Here is a 13,402-nt window from a genome sequence, read left to right as displayed (position 1 = left end):
ATTAATCAAAAACTCGAACTAATTAAATATAAGGCTAAAGTAAATAACTTAAAAATTGAAACTAACCTTTTGCAGAGAGAACAAATGAAGCGCATGCATACACTGGAAAATATATATTCCTTGTTGAAATTCTTCAAAAGCTTTGGGCAAAATCTGTTTGGATTTTGTAGTTTATTAGAACTATTAAACCAAAATCTTTGATATCCGTGAAGCAATTAACAAAAATTAAACTCAAATAACGTGGAGGGTGAAGATGGGTTTGAATATTCCAATATTATGGACTTATGGCTATATAGAATTGAATGGAAGATTCATGTGAAACAATTTGGGCTTTAAAGATTAGTACACCTGGGTCAACAAAGTCATAGGCGTCGTTGATATTTGTGATTATTGGTCGATTCAAACAGATTTTGCCCAAAGCTTCTAAAGAATTTCAACAAGGAATATATATTTTCCAGTGCCATTTATTCTCTGTGCAAAAGGTTAGTTTCAATTTTTAAGTTATTTACTTCAACCTTATGTTTAATTAGTTCAAGTTTTTGATTCATCAGATTCTATGTGGCTGTGGAGGTGGAACCTTATGAAAATGGAGGTGAAAGAGCAATGGAGGAGAGAGAAACGTGTAGTGGATGAGAAAGAGAGAGCAGAGAGAAAAATATACTTATTTTTGGGATTAAAGATAGGTATGGAATGTTATAAATAAGGATAATAAATGAGATCTTTATCAGAATATCAGTATTAATGAGTATATTTTTTTGACTGTTGGATCAACTTAAATCCAATGGTTTAGAAAATGTGTAACTTTTTAGAGTTACATTAGGTATAATTTGAACCCATCTCTTTTTTGAAACCTTCACTTTTTTTGGTAAATTTCATTTTCAACAAATCATTGACTTGAAGCCCATTTTTGTGAAAATCCTACTAATATGATACAAAACAAAGGCCAATTTTTTTTGTTCCATTATTTATTTGTGGAAGTTACTATAAAACAAACACACTGTTTTATGAATGAAAAGAAACTAACCATGTTAGCTTCTTATTGAAAACCTAAAATCCAAGAGTTCCTTGAATCCACAAGGTGATAGGTTTCTTGAATTCACTAAAGATTTAAAAAAAAAAAAAAAAAAAAAAGACACAAGTTTGAATTTTTATCAATTTGATAATTGAATTGCCTTGAAGGCTACAATGCATTTCAATATTAAAAAGAAAATATAGGGTAGTTAGGAAAACACCCCAATTTATTTTTACCAAAAATGGCAAAATTGAGATAATTGCAAAAATTGAAACTATCATTCTCTAAGAGACATCCTAAAATAGATGGGACATTATTATGAATTTTAAACTAAAGGTTATTAAGAAAACAAATATTACTAAAAACGGTAATTCCACAGTTCCCAGAGCCTTAACAGAGGAATTCTCTAAAATGAAGGCAAACCTCGTAGCAAAACTTGTCACAAAGCCACGAGTTTTAATTAAAATACCGTTTTCCTCTAGCCATCCAAATTTCATACAATTTTGACACCATTGCCCCCAATGAGTTCTATTGGCACCCCTTGGTATGGCGCCATGATTTCAGGAGCTCTCTCCACTTCAGGATGGCCTGTGATATCTTTTCTACATCAATTACACATATTTTGTATTATTATTATTTTTTTTATTTTTTTGTGCATGGCTTAAGTCCATGCAACTTTAATTGGGATTTGAGGAAGTGTGACCTGTAGGGTACGATTGGGCTATTTAGGTTTTTTCATGGACCCAAAAAGTGAATTTTGCTAAGCACACAAATGGGGACATGTAGCTCCTGCTTTATGTTGTTGAAGTTGCAATTAGCCCTTTTTAGCCCAAAAGAAGATTTTGATTTATTGGCTGATTTTTAACGAATTTTGCAGCCGAATCAGTTAAGAAAGTGCAGCTAATTAAGTTTAGTCAATTTTTTTCCCTTAAGCATGACAAACAATTCCTTTCTTTACCTAAGCTAAAACAAACCTGAAGGTTACTATTTATTTAACCACATGGAGGTCCCTAGCTTCATTCCTTATTCATAATCTAGTCCCTAAGGATGTCCCAATTAAGCTTTCGATAAAATCCCTCGTTAGATTTTAGTATCTTACGCAAGATTAATTCATTACGATTTGAAAACAACGTTAAAATTTTTTTTTCTTGATAAAAAAAGAAGAAAAAGTACCCTTAATTTTTCCTAAATTGTAAGTTATACCCATTATTGTTAACTAACTTAAATCTACAATCTCACCTTTTATTTGAGAGAGAGAGAGATGTTGAATTAGATATCATTCTCGCCATTCTATTTACTAAAAAGAGAAATGCGATATTTTCACAACACTTTCATATATAACAAATTTTAAGTGGCATGTTATTACTAGCCATTACTAATGGGGAAAAAAAAATATTTTAGTAGTAAGTTCAAATTAGAACCAATAACAAATTTGTTATGAAATATTGTGGACATAAAAATATTCTACTAGAAAAGAAAAAACTCATAAATAACATGCATTTTTGTGTAAACAGTCATGTTAAAACACAACTTTTTTTGTTTTTGTTTAATTAGGTAAATAGAGAGAGAAAGGGAAGTAGGGTTTGTGTTGTTCCTTTGAACATAAAATGAAAAATTAAATAAATTTCACAATATTCAAGCTTATGATTTAAATAATAATATTTTACAAAAATTAAATTCAACCTTAAAATAGAAAAATAAATTATGATTCATTACATCGCTAGTGCTTCAGAATTATTTCATAACTCAAATTGCCGTCAATTCCATAAGTTTTTAGGTGAAGGAGTTGACGCATAGACTATATCAATCTTTTGAGATGATATATGCTGTCTACATAGCTTTTTGATATAGTTGACTGAGTTTTGTGTGCTGCTCTCAAGATACAACAAGCACAACCACCAAACTATATATCCTAACAAATCTACACCACTTGTAAGGAAAGAAACTCTCAAACAATACTTTCTTGAACCCATAATAAAGTGTATGAAAATAATAGTGTTTATATGAAAATTAACTAAATATTTTTGGATGAAGTGATTATAAAAACTGGCTGGCGGAATGTAGAGGCTAGAGAGAATATATCTTTATTATTATTATTATTACTCACTACTTAGTTGACCACCTATATCTATTGATATAGGGAAAAACTTAGATATAGTTAATTAGGTATACCTTTTAAAATTTTGCCACATGTCTAATTAAATAACTTAGTTAACACCGTCTCTCTCATCTCTTTCTCAATTAACTATATCCCTTTGAACCTCCTTGATCTCAAACCTTAAGCTATCCATTGTTGAATCTCCATGACTACTGTCACTATGGCCACAATCACGGTGGCTTTGCCGGGTTTGTTACTTCTCACACAAGTCTAACCTAGAAACGAAACTCATGAGCTCCACCACCATCAGAGGCAAAAAAACACATCATTGATGCCACTAGTCCTCTCTCTCTCTCTCACACACACACACACATATTTGAGGAACCAAAGAAATCACACATAAGGTATTGTACTTAAGTTTTGTTCATATAAGTTGTGTAAATGTCCAATATCAAACTAGCAAATTTGTATACTGATTAGAGTTTAAAAAATAGTAAGTTATTTATGTCTGTTTGTGTGGATTTGTTTAGAATAATATAACAATAACATAAGTCGGCCCCAAATATAAATTCTTAGTTCCACCCTTGTTTGGCAGGTGATCCTCCAAATTGGTTCCTTGTGTGTGTAGCACATGATCTTTTTAATGTAGTTGATGTCTTTTATTTTTAAATTATACTAGTCACAGACTCGTGCGATTTGCAGGAAAATTTGATATGATTATTTTTTATTGGATAATTATTGAATTAATATAATAAATTGTATATTTTTAAAAATTCAATATGTGTTATTTGAAATTATGTTTTAAATTAGAAGTTTTTTTGTAGTCAAGTATTATATATAGTGAGATATATATGAAAACACAATGCAATATATATATATATATATATATATTAAATTGATAGTGTGAGAGCTATTAGACCAAGTTGTAATTATGTATACTTTGTTTATTACTATATGGATGTATGCGATTCAACTCTTACGTATATTTTTCTCCAAAACATAGATCCACATCGATCACTTTCTTCCTCACAATGAAACTAAGTGAAAAAGTAAATAAAGATAACTATGCAATAGATTATTATCAATAAATCATATATCATAAAGTGGAAATATAAAATAAAATAAAATGCAAAAGGGAAAAAGTTTCATAAGTACCCATACATAAAAACATTAATAGCATAATGATGCTTTAGAGTAAATTATATTTTATCTTATTCTCTTTTTGGCATTGTCAATAAAGATGATCAACTAAGCAAAGTAAAAGCTTACCAAACAAATTCAAATTAACTAAAAATTTGATGGTGGAGATGCTAATTATTTGTAATAAAATGACCAAAATAAAAATAATAAATAGATTTGTGAAAAACACATAAAATTTCTAAAAGAAATTTTACCAAACACATGGGATGCAACAATACAAAATTATTACACTAAATGTTTTTTGACTCTTTCGATACTCTACAAATAAAACAACTTTATTCACTTTTTGTCACAGTATAGACTATAGAGCAGTTACAATGTTTATTATAATCCCTCCCCCCTTAGAGGTTACTTTATAAGCACTTTGATTGAAATCAAAATATGCTTTTTATTTCTTTTTTTTTTATTTTTTGCCTGAAGGCAAGTCAACCTACCAAATAATGCAAATGATTATCATTAGGACCTGCTACCATAAAGCAATTTTTGGTAAATGTCTGTTACATCAAACATTTGATGATATTTTAGGCTTAGATATTATAGATCTGGCTTCTCAACATAAGCCGAATGTCTCTCCACAATAAGTCTAATAAGGGGATTCTCCACAACATCACCAACCTGAGTCTTATAATGGTAAATTGATATCTTTCCATTGCTTGCAACAACTACGACCTCGTCTTTGCAAGTTAAAAGCTCCTTTGCCACAACCATATGCATCTTGTACTTTCTAAGAGCCATATCAGCTTTCTCCAAAAGTATTTGTATATCTGTCTCTAGTTGTTTAGTTAGGCAAAGGAAAACTTTCAGTCCCATTTCATTATAAAATAACAAAAAGTCAAGGAACTTATAGCAAAGTGCTTTCTATACAAAATTCTAGTAAAAGGGAGACTAATAGGCCCTTTATTTTCTTCAAAACATAGGGGATTATGAAAGACCGTACATCCTTTGCCTACCCTTTTCTCTTTCTCAAATTCACAATACCAAAGAAGTATATGAAGTTAAAAATATTGTGAATACATCTTTGTTCAGTGGAAGTCCATTGGTAGACACATTCAAATTTGTAGCCATATATATTGTTTTTGTACGGCATCGAGATTCCAAAGCCCATACTGGCCTTGGGCCCAGACCCATCTAGGCCCCGGGCCCAAGCCCATACCGGCTTTGGGCGCAGGCCCAGCAGAAAGGTCCAGTTATCTTATGCCCCTCTTGAAACTGCCTTAGAGTAAAAACAAGTTTTGGGTATTGAGTTCCCAGAGTTGACCGGTTAAACTTTCCCGGTCGAGCGTATGAGTCATGTCCGGGAAAATCATGATATGCACGGGAAATTGAGTTGCCGAACATAATCGGTCAAAATGGAACCAAGTTCCAAGATCATAAATGCTGCACCGCCCTTTCACCTAAACCCCCACTTTAACCAGATAATACTGGACCTTCAGTAGCACTAACGGTGACTGTAATCATAATCTCCTCACTAACCTTGGCTATAAATAGAAGAAAGTTGGGAGAAGAAGGGGTTCAGAAAAATTGAGAGAAAACAGTCAAGGAGAGAGTATCAACTGAGTGTTGCTTTGAGTCTCTCTGCCGAGAACAACCCATTGTAGGAAATCCTTAAGCCCACTACAGATAAATTGTGAGCCCAAGTGACCTAAGGCCCAGAAGTCTTGTACTTGGTTTCTGTAATTGGCGCCCACCGTGGGGCACTCCTACGAAGCTGTGGTTCGAGTGAGACTCAAGCAAGGGAGATGTCTGAGGAGCGTTCAGGAGGGCATGTTCCGAGCAATTCCACAGGATCTTCTCGGGGATCGACGTGGAGGGAGAGAAGGCAGAAACGGCTGGAGGATAGGGAGCATCCAAGAGGAGAGGAAAGGTCCGGATTGGGAGAAAGATTGGCCCAGACACACCGGACAATTTCAGGCGTCTCAGCACATCGGCAATATGATGATAGAGACCGAGAGCTGGAGCGGTTACGCAGATTGGTAATGGACTTGGAGCTGGAAGCAAGGGGTCGGCGCCATGAAAGGAACCACAACCCCCAACCAAGGAGAAACCGGGGCGAGGAGGGTTCCAGCCGATCTGTTACGCAACAATACCGAGACCGATCACGCTCTCAAGAGTCACATCGACACTCTCGGGAGACGCGTCGTAGACGGGACCGTTCCCGATCGCATGGATATGATGACCAAGGATCAGAGTCGCCAGAGGAGCAGTGGCACCACAACGCTGCAATGGACGCCATGAGCAGAGCCTTGCGGATGGCAGCCCAGTCTCCATTCTCCGATGAGATTGAACGGGCACCCATGCCGAGCAGATTCACGCGACCACCATTTAATTCCTATGAGGGGAGGACAGACCCCGTGGAGCATGTCAGTCATTACATCCACATGATGTCTTTGCATGCGCACAACGATGCATTGATGTGTAAAGTATTCCCCTCTAGTCTCGGCTCTACCGCACTGAGATGGTTCAATGGGTTGCGGAAAGGTTCTATACACAGCTTCGCCGAGCTGATTCAGGAATTCGGCAGCAGGTTCGTAACATGCAGCCGAGTGCAACAGCCGGTCGACGCATTGCTTTCCATGAAAATGAGGGTCGGCGAAACCCTTCGGAGTTATGCCAGCCGATACTGGGAACTCTACAACGAGATTGGTGGAGGAAACGAGAAAATTGCGGCAAGCACCTTCAGGATGGGGCTCCCCGAAGATTCTGAATTGCGGGAGTCGCTGACAAGAAGACCCCCGGAGGATATGAGGCAACTGATGAGACGCATAGAGGAGTACAAACGCCTGGAGGATGATCGGCTGCAAAGCAGGGGGAAAGCTCCTTTTGCGGGGAGATCTCGGCAAAGCATCTTGCCGCCAAAACCGAAAAGAGACTTCAGAATGCAGGAACCAGAGGTGCAAATCGAAGGGGTGAATGTGGTGTTTAAAGAGCCCGTGCACAAAATCTTGGAACGGATCAGGAACGAGCCATTCTTCAGATGGCCGAACAAGATGGGGGGCGACCCATCTCGGAGGAACCAAAACCTATACTGCACCTATCACAGAGACAAGGGGCACACCACCGAGCAGTGTAGGGTATTAAAAGACCATCTCGGACAGTTAGTGAAGGCAGGGCACCTGAAAGAGTTTGTAGCAGATTCCATTGACCGGGAACCCGGGCAGGGCGCCCAACAGAAAAGGAACCCCTTTCCACCACCCCTAGGGGTAATCGATGTCATCCATGCCGCACCAAGAAGAGCAGCAGCGGCAAAAAGGGTAATGACAGTGGCTTGCGCGGAGGGAGAATCATCCAAGAAGAAAAAGAAAGTTGGACGGCTGGCCATCTCGTTCGGAGAAGATGATTTGGAAGGGACGATCCAACCTCACGACGATGCTTTGGGGGTGACAGCCCGGATATGCGGATTCTTGGTGAAGAGGGTGATGATTGATCAAGGTAGCGGGGCTGACGTCATGTACCCGGACCTCTTCGAAGGGTTCGGATTAAAGACCCAGGATTTGGCGAAGTATGACACGCCATTGGTCTCGTTTGACGGGAGAGTTGTGATTCCCGAGGGGGAAATCTCTCTCCCAGTGGACATGGAAGGCATGGGAGTTATAGTTACATTCATAGTAGTCCGATCATTCGCACCTTACACCGCAATCCTGGGAAGGCCGTGGATTCACGCCATGGGGGCTGTTCCGTCCACCCTTCATGTGAAAGTAAAATTTCCTACTGAGAATGGAGTTGCCGAGGTAAGGGGGAACCAACAGGTGGCGAGGCAGTGCCTTGTCGCCGCGGTCAGGTGGGAGAAGGAACAGCTCGGTCAAACTGAGGAAAACGAGAAAGAGAATTCATAGCAATTACAGAAATCCCCGGGGGAAACTGGGGCGGATGTTGCTGAGGAGGTGCTGAAGGTAAGAATTCTCCCAGATACTGACAGATATTTCCAGATAGGTACAAGCATGAATGACCGGGAAAGGGTAGAGATGTTGTTGTTCCTGTTGCAGAACATAGATGTTTTCGCATGGAGCCCGTATGAAGTGCCCGGTGTAGATCCCGAGTTCATTGTCCACAGACTCAACGTGGATCCATTGTTCCCCCCGAAGAAGCAGAAACCGAGAAGAGCGTCAAAAGAACACGTCGATGCAGTGAACCTGGAGGTACAGCGGCTGAAGGAGGCCGGAGCCATAAAGGAGATATTCTTCCTGAAGTGGTTGGCAAACACTGTCGTGGTGAAGAAGAAGAACGGGAAATGGAGAGTTTGTGTGGATTTCACAGACTTGAACAAGGCATGTCCCAAGGACCCATTCCCGATGCCCAAGATTGACCAGCTAGTAGATACAACATACGGGCATCCGAGGATGAGCTTCCTAGATGCCTTCCAGGGCTACCACCAGATTGCCTTGGCGCCCGAAGACCGAGAAAAGACAGCATTTATCTCCCCAAATGCAAACTATCACTACGAGGTCATGCCGTTTGGATTGAAGAACGCCGGGGCTACGTATCAGCGAATGATGACAAGAATGTTCCGAGAAAAAATTGGATGCACGGTTGAAGTTTATATCGACGATATGGTGGTAAAAAGCAGAATCGAGTCACAGCATACCAAAGATCTCCGGGGAGTGTTCGAGATACTACGTCGGCACAAATTGCGCCTGAATGCCGAGAAGTGCACTTTCGGAGTGGGGGTTGGTAAGTTCCTGGGATATCTGATCTCTACTCGGGAAAATAGAAGCTAACCCCGATCAAATAGAAGCCGTGAACTGCCTCAAACCACCAAGCAATCCCAAAGAGGTACAAGTGCTCACTGGAATGTTAGCTGCCCTGAACCGATTTATCTCCAAGTTTGCCGATCGCTGCCGGCCGTTTTATCAGCTTCTGAAAAAGTGGAAGGGGTTTCGATGGGACGAGAGCTGCGATGAAGCTTTTCGAGAACTAAAGGACTATTTGGCAAAGGCGCCGAGGTTGACGGCCCCGGATCCCAGGGAGGATCTGTTTATGTACCTTGCAGTCACCGATCATGCCGTAAGTGCTGTGTTACTAAGGGACCGGGGAGTGCAAATGCCGGTGTATTACGTGAGCAAAACCTTGGTCGATGCCGAGACAAGGTACCTGCCTCTTGAAAAGTTAGTTTTGGCCCTGGTGCACGCCACGAGGAAGTTACCACATTACTTCCAGGCACACACAGTGTTCGTCCTCACCGAGTATCCATTGCAGTCACTGTTGAAGAGATCCGACTTCACAGGACGGATTGCCAAATGGGGGACTCGGTTGGGATCGTTTGACATAAGATACCGACCTAGAAGCTCGGTGAAGGGACAGGTTCTCGCCGATTTCATCGCAGAATTTACACCCAAGAATGAAGGCAAGGTAATCTGTAGTGTGGAGATTCGCCCGTGGAGGTTATTTGTGGACGGCGCATCAAATGCTATGGGGGCCGGGGCTGGTATTGTCTTAATCACCCCTGAGGGTATACGACTGGAACACTTCTTCAGATTGGGGTTCAAAGCCTCGAACAACGAAGCCGAATATGAAGCCCTACTGGCCGGGTTGAGGGCAGTATTGCATCTGGGCGTAAAGGACGTGGAGATCTACTCGGACTCTCGGCTGGTTGTTTATCAGATCACTGGGGACTTCGAGGCTCGGGACCCCCGAATGAGAGTTTATCTAAGTACGGCAAAGCAGATTATCGGTCAGTTTGGAACGGTAAAGATATCCCAGGTAGCCCGGTCACAAAACAAGCACGCTGACTCTCTTGCCACGTTAGCCTCATCGGCTACCGAGGACACGCCAAGGCTTATCACTATAGAGCTTATAAGGCAGCCGAGCATCTGTGTGAAGAGTGTTCCCGACCAGGCCGGAGTAGAGGTTGCGCAGGTGGCGGTGGCCGGTCCATGTTGGATGAACCCGATCATAGACTTCCTTTCCGAAGATAAAGTTCCAGAGGATGAGGCCGAGGCCAACAAGATTCGACGAATGGCTCCCAGGTACTGGCTGTCTTCGGACCGAAAGTTGTACCGAAGGTCCTTCGCGGGCCCTTACCTCTTGTGCTTGCATCCCGAAAGAGTCAAGGAGCTTCTGACCGAGCTGCATGAGGGAGTGTGCGGCGGGCATGTTGGGGGACGATCTTTAGCACACAGAGCAATGACACAGGGGTTTTGGTGGCCACAGATGCAGAAGGATGTCGCCGAATACGTTTGGAGTTGCGAACAATGTCAAAAGCACGCCCCAATGATCCATCAGCCGGCAGGACGTCTAAATCCTGTCATCAGCCCGTGGCCATTTACACAATGGGGACTTGACATCCTCGGGCCATTCCCCCGAGCAACAGGGAACCGCCGTTTTGTATTGGTGGCTATAGATTACTTCACAAAGTGGGCTGAAGCTGAAGCCTTGGCTAATATCCGGGATACTGACGTGAAAAAATTTGTATGGAAAAACATAGTTACAAGGTTTGGGGTGCCGAATTCGCTAGTGACAGACAATTGGTTACAGTTCGACAGCAACGCTTTTCGGACCTTTTGCAGTGAGCTCGGCATCAAGAACAAGTATTCAACCCCGGCATATCCACAAAGCAACGGCCAAGCTGAAGCAGTAAACAAGACTATTTTGAACGGGCTCAAGAAAAGGTTGGATGAAGCGAAAGGAAGATGGGCAGAAGAGCTACCCAGTGTTTTATGGGCCTACCACACGACCCCCAGGAGATCCACGGGGGAAACCCCGTTTTCTCTGACATACGGAGCAGAAGCAGTGATACCAACCGAGGTGAGCTTATGCAGTGCACGGGTCGTCGGGTTTGACCCCGTACAGAACGCCGACCTGATGATGGAGCATTTGGATTGGCTAGAAGAATGTAGGGAGGCCGCGACCGTACGGCTTGCCGAGTATCAGCAGAAGCTGGCCCAAAGGTACAACCGAAATGTAAAGGCCAGGGAATTCCGTGCCGGGGAACTAGTGTTAAGAAGGGTAGTGGGGAACATGCGGGACATGGCTGCAGGGAAGCTTGCTCAGAGTTGGGAGGGACCATACAGAGTCACAGCCATCGCGGGTGCAGGTGCCTACTACCTGGAAGACCTTGACGAAAGGCCGCTCCCCCGACCATGGAACGCCAACAACTTGAAGAAATTCTACGCGTAATCATCGGTGTAAGCCAGAACTTGTATTCCATTAAAATTAAGAGCTTGATGAACTTTTTTGTATATGCTGTTTTTGACTCCGTAACCGCACACCAAGAGAATCGCCAATAAATCTCTAAGGACAGAAACCTGACCCTCGGCTCGATCAATATCGCCGAGCAGGTGGAAACCTTACAAATAAGTCTCTAAGGACAGAAACCTGACCCTCGGCTCGACCAAAATCGCCGAGCAGGTGGAAACCTTACAAACAAATCTCTAAGGACAGAAACCTGACCCTCGGCTCGACCAAAATCGCCGAGCAGGTGGAAACCTTACAAACAAATCTCTAAGGACAGAAACCTGACTCTCGGCTCGATCAAAATCGCCGAGCAGGTGGAAACCTTACAAACAAATCACTAAGGACAGAAACCTAACCCTCGGCTCAACCAAAATCGCCAAGCAGGTGGAAACCTTACAAACAAATCTCTAAAGGACAGAAACTTGATTCTCGGTTAAACTCAAATCTCCGAACAAGTGGAAACCTTACAAGCGAATACTCTAAGGACGAAAACACGATTCTCGGTTAAACCAAAGCTTGATGAAAACCTAACCCTTTTACAAATACTAAGTCCATTAGCGCTCTCAAATTACCCACAGCGCCGCACAACAGGTTTTCGGGGGTACCATTCTATTAAGCGGCCATAGCACTGGCATGATTCAAGCAAAACACATAAATAGATATAAATTCATTCAACAAATTGAAACGGAAAAAGAAAACGGACTACTAATTAAACAAATAAAGGCAATTGTTTAGTCACCACACCCCGGTGACGTGGGCAAGTAAAACCAATAAATTAAGGCAATTGTCCAGTCACCACATCCCGGTGACATAGGCAAATAAAACCAACAAAATAAAAATAATCTAGTAAATAAAAGTAAAATCAGCTGGGAGGTTGGGTCGGCGGTGTCACTTCCTGTTGGACGGTCAGGGGAAAAGGCGGGCCCTCACCGAGAAGCTCCTGCACAGTCGGGATACTGGTGGCTTCCATTTCCTCGGGCTCGGCGTGAGCATCGATTTGTTCAACCAGCTCCCTCATACTGGCCGTCTCCTCCTCGTCAATAGCAACCGGGGCATCTTGGGCGGCAGGTGCAGGGCTCGGGAATGGAATTTGGCCGAGGTCTCTCAGAGGCGAATCCTCGAGAACTCCCATTGCTTGGAGAGCGGCAAACCACCCGGCCTCAAAACCCATATTCCGAGCCCGAGCCACTACCGGCTCTGCGGAATTTTTGGCATCGGCAAAACCGACATCGTACCATTTCTGCTCCGCGGCCGCCAAGCCTGCCCTGAGATCGGCAATCTCCTCGGTGTTGGAGGTATTAAGGCTGATGGCTTGGGCTAGCTTGACCTCCGTCTCATTCTGCTGAGTCGAGAGCTCCGCGTACCTCTTCTCGGCCAATGCCCGGTTCTTCTCCGCAGTAGCAGCCTTTTTCTCAGCAGACTCAGCAGCCTTCAGCTTTTCCTTAGCCGTTTTCACCGCTGACTCCCGCGCCTCCTTTGCGCGCTCGTTTTCCTCGGCAAGCTCCCGGGCCCGGGCAGCCACAATGTGAGCCATTTGAGCGGCCTAGCAAGCGCAAAGGTTAGAAAGGAAGCAAAAGGAAATCTATATGAAGGAGTAGATAGACAAAAGAATTATCGCAATGGCGTGCCACTCTAACCGGCGCCCCACAGACTCCTCGGATCCCTCCTCAAAAGCGTGCACGTCCTCGGGAAGTTGGAGAGCTTCAGCCAAAGTTTGGGCAATACGGCCGCCCTCGCCCTTATCCCACATCCGAACACAGGCGGTTGAGGGCAATGGCTTGCCGTCCAGAAGGAACTTTGGCTCCCACGCTGGAGCCACTTGGGAGGAGGACGTGCCCCCCGTGCCGGCTTCGGTTGGCGGCTCGCGGATAACGATTCCACCTGTTGGTCGGGGAGGAGTCCGGACAGCGGCATCTCCCGGT

General features: G+C 42.9%; 2 protein-coding genes across 2 annotated transcripts in view; both read left to right on the top strand.

The window, feature by feature from the left end:
* The window catches only part of LOC126703676 (uncharacterized), a 40,406-nt gene extending 39,676 nt beyond the window's left edge, over positions 1-730 (top strand). Inside the window, exon 8 of the transcript XR_007648161.1 lies at positions 552-730. The gene's annotated coding sequence lies outside the window, so the exon portion shown is untranslated. The remainder of the gene's footprint in view (positions 1-551) is intronic.
* The window catches only part of LOC126703674 (UDP-glycosyltransferase 92A1-like), a 77,112-nt gene that overhangs the window by 52,715 nt on the left and 10,995 nt on the right, over positions 1-13,402 (top strand). The window lies entirely within an intron of this gene.

Source organism: Quercus robur, chromosome 10, assembly GCF_932294415.1.
Source record: "Quercus robur chromosome 10, dhQueRobu3.1, whole genome shotgun sequence".
NCBI classification, from domain to species: Eukaryota; Viridiplantae; Streptophyta; class Magnoliopsida; order Fagales; family Fagaceae; genus Quercus; species Quercus robur.
This window is presented reverse-complemented; position numbering and strand designations above follow the sequence as displayed.